The sequence below is a fragment of the Blennius ocellaris genome (genome assembly GCF_963422515.1).
Source record: "Blennius ocellaris genome assembly, chromosome: 14".
Lineage (NCBI taxonomy): Eukaryota > Metazoa > Chordata > Actinopteri > Blenniiformes > Blenniidae > Blennius > Blennius ocellaris.
The window spans coordinates 21,565,280-21,571,794 of record NC_137663.1 but is presented as its reverse complement, the minus strand read 5'-3'; positions in this window follow the sequence as shown (position 1 = coordinate 21,571,794).

Below are 6,515 nucleotides of genomic sequence, written 5' to 3'. Positions count from 1 at the left end.
GAAGGGAGGGGAAGATATTGAGGTTGCTCACATGCGGGGATATTTGGGGGGTTTTCAGCTTTAGGGAATAACGCCTACGGCAATAATACATTTCCCAGGTTTCTTAGATTCAATTGTTTAGCCCCCTGTGTTAAAACGTTAATTCCACAACCAATAGCCCACAAATAACAATTGTGATTGAGAAAAAAAAACAAACTCATGTCTTATACTCATGCTCTTGTTGAAATTGCATGTTGACGTTGTTAGTGAATTGCAGCAACATCACCCTCAAGTGTAAATGTGATGGTCAATGTGTGTTACAGCATCAGGGTGGTCACGGTGTCTCACCCAGTGCATTCTGGGATCAACCCCAGTCTCTCGACTCGACACCCAGCCTGCTATAAAAAGCTACTTAAAAATTAAAGATTCACAAGGTGCAGGTTATGCAACATTTTGAATTGCACTCTGAAAGGTGAGTCCCAGAAATGTGTGTTTTGAGTTTCCTGCAGAACCAAAACGAATAGCTGGCTACCAGAATATTGTCCTAACACTATATAATTTAAGTATATGAATTTTGTGCCAATAGTACACACAGATAAGTCTTTTTCCTAAATTATAGATCTTGCGAGATGTGTTTACATTTTTCATGTAATTTCGCCCTTGAATGGAAGACAGGTTGAGAGTAAAGATCAACACATACTGCTCTTTGACTTGTCAGAATTACTACAAATAATGTGGCAACATATCACAAAGGTAAGGAAGCTATACTTTACTTTATACTTTACTTTACTGTGCATTACTCTAAAAATGGACTGGTAGAAATCAAGAGAGCTGCCTGACATTTCTTGGAAGGTACCTTATGTCCAAGCATTTTGCATGAGCATCTTGGACTGTATTTAAATCACAGATGAAGAAAGGCTCCTCCAAAAATCAAAACAAAAATGCCTGTAAGCTGCACTATGTCACAAATGATATTCTTTGTGACGACTTCTCACTCATGACAAATGAATCAGAATAGAAATTACTCAAAAAATTGTGTGAAACATTTTATCGGTAGTTGAGAAATCAAAATCAAAGTAGCATAATGCTTTTGGTGGAGTTACAAAGTATAGAAGGGGTAAGTCCAGCTTAAAGCAACTTCAACAGCCATATTTCACTGTTGGAAAGCTACACTATTTCCGAGTCAATCTGAGGTCTGGAAAATCCGTCCAAAATAGACAAGCAAAGTCGGTCACAACAGCTGGCAGGGCAAGGCTGTCCTGATAGCCTTAAGCAGAATGGATCACTGGATGAATGCATCTAATGGAGGAGTGCCATCATGGCTCCTTTAAAATTTCTGTGTGCAGTCAGCGGGGCTGCTATTAGCTGATGTTATAATGTAAATTTTTTTACATTTGACTGTTGAGTTAGAAGGGCATGTAAAACAGATACCATATACATTTTTCATGCACAATATTAATTTTTGGATAGATGGGGGGGTTACTTTTGGCATCCAAAGGCAATAACATGTAAAAGTTTCCTCCCGCTCATGGTTTTAATTAAACAAATCTGATACATTTTTTAGATATCATCTACAACTATTTAAATTGTTGCATGCTTGCTAACTTTAATGGTGGTCAAAATCAGAGTTCACCCTGCACAGGTCACCAGTAAAAGGAGAAATCATGCATGCATTATACATCCTCCTGTCTTCTGTAGTTTGTTTTTTTCTCCATCTTCACCCCCACTGAAGCATTCTTGTGCCCCCCAGGTGATGCTTGCCCCACACTGAAAACCACTTACTCCATCCATAGAGGAGCAACTCTTGCATTCATTTGCATGAATGGGAGCCGGCTGGCATCTCATCTGGACTAAATTTGGACTTTTTAGATGCCAGTCAATTGTCTTTAAGGAGCAAATGTTACCAAAAAGAATATATATTATGATCTCTATTATTTTGAGTTGGGTCTGGAGTGACAGCAGGATTTCATGGGGAGAGGTTGTGCCTGGGTTTGCTGATTGATCCATCAGCACATCCATTGTATGTGCTGATGGATGCAAGGAAAAGAGGCAGCCTCTGATCCTCCAGTGTGTGAGTGCTGCTTATGAACTCACTGACCTGCACACTGGTTGCACAGCACAAATTTGCACACCGTGCAAATACACATCTGAATGGGGAAAATATACTGTAGTAGATGCCATCTCTCTTTATATATATGATTTGCAATTGTTCACCTGCCGGAACCATTTTTGCATTAGTTGCATAAGACTCAGAAGAATGTGTTTCCATAGCAACAGCAATTTGATGAATATGTGTGCTCTGATCATGACTCTAAATTTGATGTACTCTCCCCACACAAAACGCTGCATACATGCCAGCATACCAAAAGATCCGTGCGAAGCATGTTAGTGAAAGAAAGCACTGCTCTTTCTCTTCAGTTCACCTGTTTCACCCAAAGATATGTTTTAATTGGATCCCATTTATTCGATATAATGGAATTGAGTCCTTGAGAATGTCTGCATGTCAGTTCATCTGTACATCAAATGTTAAACAAACTGTTAATGCACTGCAGCTCTTCAGATAAGAGCATATCTAATATTCTGTAGATTTTTAGACAGGCGGGGTCATGTGTGTGACAGATTCCAGCAAACACACTCATCTAAAACGACCAGCACAGACTGGCCGGCGCAAACCAGTCCAGTAGTGACCCCGTGGCAAGGTCAGCCATGCACATAAATAACCTGCCACAGGCATCACTCAAGATGGAACCTAAATCACACTGCACTTAGCTTGGTCGTCGTACTCCATCAGATCGGGCTCCACATCCTCTATTTCTCTCAGCCCCCCCCCCCCCCCCCCAAATGTGATTGTGATGACTGTCATTATTTATGTATACACTTCTCCATGTAAATATTACAATAATCAAAAGATGTGCTGTAATCTGCAGCAGTGTTCGCCCCCGATCAAACGAGAAGCTCACTGATGTAATTTAAAGGCAACAAGACAGATGTTGTCTGTGGAGATTGGGCTTCTTATATGGTAGATTTTGCAGATGCTGCAACAGATTTGCATTCCCGTCATGTCCAACATTTGTTTCTAAATCGGAGTGACAACCTGTTCATATCAATTTCTGCAGTGGTGCAATAAGCATTTTATTTCTTCACCCAGCACCCCCCTTTTGCAAAAAAACGTCAAACACATGACACATCAATCCTCTGTCTGACTGCTGTTGGAGACACGCATTACTGGACACTCGCTTCAGGACACTTGCCTCAGTTCTCTCCCAACTGTAGTGCAAACCACAAGCTCTAGGTGATGAGACTCATGACCCCATTGTGCATGGGCTACAGCCAGGGTATCTTTGCTGATCAGCTGACTCACTCACGCAAATGGGTCAAGCACTCAAAGCCCGTCCAACACTTTGGCCAATAATGTGGCAACATGGAGAGCGACATGGGTTTTCATCATTGGTGAACAGTCCCTGCAGACTTGACCCAGCTAAATAAAACTAAAACTATTTCTAACATTCCCACCATAATTAAACGTGTATGAAGATTTGGATGGATTATTGTCCCACACAATTGACGGACAACTAACCTGATATCTTCCTCTTAGTTGAAGCCTAGCAGCAAAGATAGAGGGCACCAGATAACAAGCCTGCTGAAACCCCACTGCTTGCCAAAGCATGCATCAGCTCGGGCCATCTGCAGCCCAAAGCAAGGAGTCAAATATGCACCAAGTAAATGTTAATGATTTTGACGACTCTGTCATTAAATTACAACTAGGACACTCATTTCAAGTTGAAATTTTGTTTATGACATATGCTCACTAAATATGATCCCTGTCAAAAAAATTATACATTGTTTTTTTTATACTGCCCTTCAAATCTTAATTTTTAACACTATACATTATTTCTCAACAGCAAATCTGAGCACTGTGTCAATACATAATTTTTTAATATGGAATGAAAGGCATCTCTTTTTTTGTGATGAAGACAGAATTCAGAGTGATTTACAATGAGGTCCAAGGACTGGCAATGCAAGCACTACAGCCCTGCATAAAGAAAACCCTGATGATGTATAATGGGGTGCTTAATTGCATAGCTCTTCCAGCCTAGTGATTATCATCTGTGAAAGCTTGTACTACTGCATTACAGAGGGGAAGAGAATGTTTTCCAGTGCTGTGGTGGCTGGTCTGAGATTGATATATATGCCCTTTAAGTGCAGTGTGGAAACATTCCAAGCTCGAGAAGTTGTTTTTGCCACCTGATAAGGAAAGGATTTGATAGGGAGGCTTTTAATCCCTTTCCCCCCCTCGAACATACATCCAAAGATGATATCACTGAATGTATTAATTGTTTTTCTTTCTCTATCTATGGTTCCCATTTACCCATGTGATTATATTCAGGGTCATGACAGGACAAGAATTCATCCTTGAAGGCATTGAGCTAAGCATCACAGCCAAGGCAGATCTCTACTTCAATGCAGGTCCTTTAGGCATAAAACCCGAAAGAAATGCAAGTTGTGGGCGGCTCTACAGCAAGGGTCTGCAAGTAACCTGCAGCTCTTCTGGTTCCTTGGCCTCCTGTAGCATTATATATAGATAGCTTGACTTTTCTTTTTAGTTTCTAATCATGTTGTTGCATAGAGGACAGTCTGTTGATGAGGCCTTAATTTTGCAGGTGAAGTTGACAAATGTGACCCTCTAAAATATGCGTAATGACAGAACTCCTCACGCAATAGATAAAAACAGCGATTAAATATCAGTTATTTAGTTTGAATGGGGGACATGCAGAATTTTCACGTTTGTTTTACATGTGCTTGGGTTTTCTCTGGTTATTCCAGTGTCCTTCTCCAATCCAAAGTTATGTTTGAGGTTAATTGGTTGGTGACTCAAAACGAAAATGTGCGTGTTTCACCTGCAATTGGCTCTGGCCACCTCCAGCACTAGAATTAATCAAGCGGTATTGAAGTTGGAGGGATGGCAACATATTGTATAAGGTTGGTACATTATAGCAGAAGTGTCTATTGAGGAAAAAGCTGTGTGAGCTCAATTTTGCAGGTTAAATATGTTTAACTGTTCCAGACAAATTTTTATCTTGTGGCAAAATTGTAACTGTTACATACCCTTCATCTGTTTCCCAACAATAATAGCCTGTGAAGTGCACAAATGGTTACTTGAAAGTTCACCCTGTAGCATGCATTGTTAACTAGAAACCTGCAAGTAAGCAGTGGAACCAAACATGCACCTCGCTGTCCTGCTTTCCCACAGCTGGGGTTGTGCGACACTTTCAGACCATGGACAGCACCAGCTCTCCAAGCCAAGCCCACAGGGGAGGAGGATTGATAGCAGCGACACACAGCACACATGATTGTAGCCACAGGTGCATTGCTGCTTATTTCTGCCGACCTACTTCAGAGTCTTTTAAAGCGCAAGTAACTGAAGGAGCCCAAGGCCTGGAGTAGCATGAAGCATTGCTCGTTTTGTAAAGTCCTGGAGTGAGTTATACACAACAGGGAAGTAAGACATTTCAAAAAGTAACGACTATGCCTGTGTTGAAGTAGTATTTTTGAGCTGCACTTTTGGTGTGTAATGTCATACTTTAGTAGAATTTACACAATGTAAGCTATTTTGTCATTTTTAAAATGATGGATTGTATAAGAGTACACAAATTGAAGTTATATTAAAATATTTCCATGTTTTTTGCTAAGATGATGATTTTATTTGAAAAATAAAAACCTTTTAGATCTATAATTGTATGTGCTATAGTTTGACTTCTTTTTACTTACTTCTGGTCTAACACCAAACCAATCAAAGGTAATTTTTGCATTTAACTACATTTTCTGTAACAACCATTTGACTATTTAAATTTAGTCAAATGGTTGTTACAGAAAATGTAGTTAAATGCAAAAAGAAATTCAGGTAATGTCACCTAAGTGCAAATTTACAGTTTTCTCTGTTTCGTCTTTGGCTATTTACAACCAAAGTACAATGAAGTCAGTCTACAACCGTATTTCTTTCCGAAACTGTTCTTAAATCAGACAATTGTGTTTCAAAGAAAAGTAAGATCTATCTATCTATATAAAATCTATCTGTATGTGGCTTTGCTGAAACATAAACATTGTCAATGAGATGAAAGTTCAGACATGCTTTTTTTTTTATTAGGTTGGCCAATGTAGAGAAAGGGTTCTGATATTGATTGCATGGCCAAATGTTTGTGTAAGCAGAACTTCATCACTCTCACGTTTTTTGGACTACATCCTGAAAGCACTGTGTGGTTAAAAGCAAAGTGCGCACTTCTGCAATTTTTGCTCAAGGCTTTTGCTCATCCTGACAAAGCTATTATTTGTCTGCTTTTGCATTTTGAACTGCAGGCACTTCTCCTTTATTTAGTTTTCAATTTCCAAGAATTAGTACAGAGTGTTATAAGGAGAAACTGGGTCAAACTGTGTGTATGCAAGGGGACGTCAGGGAGAGAAAGAGTGAGAGAGTTTCACATTCAGGAAGTCACTTTTGATCAGTTCAGTTTGGTACTTGATAAGACAGACGACACAGA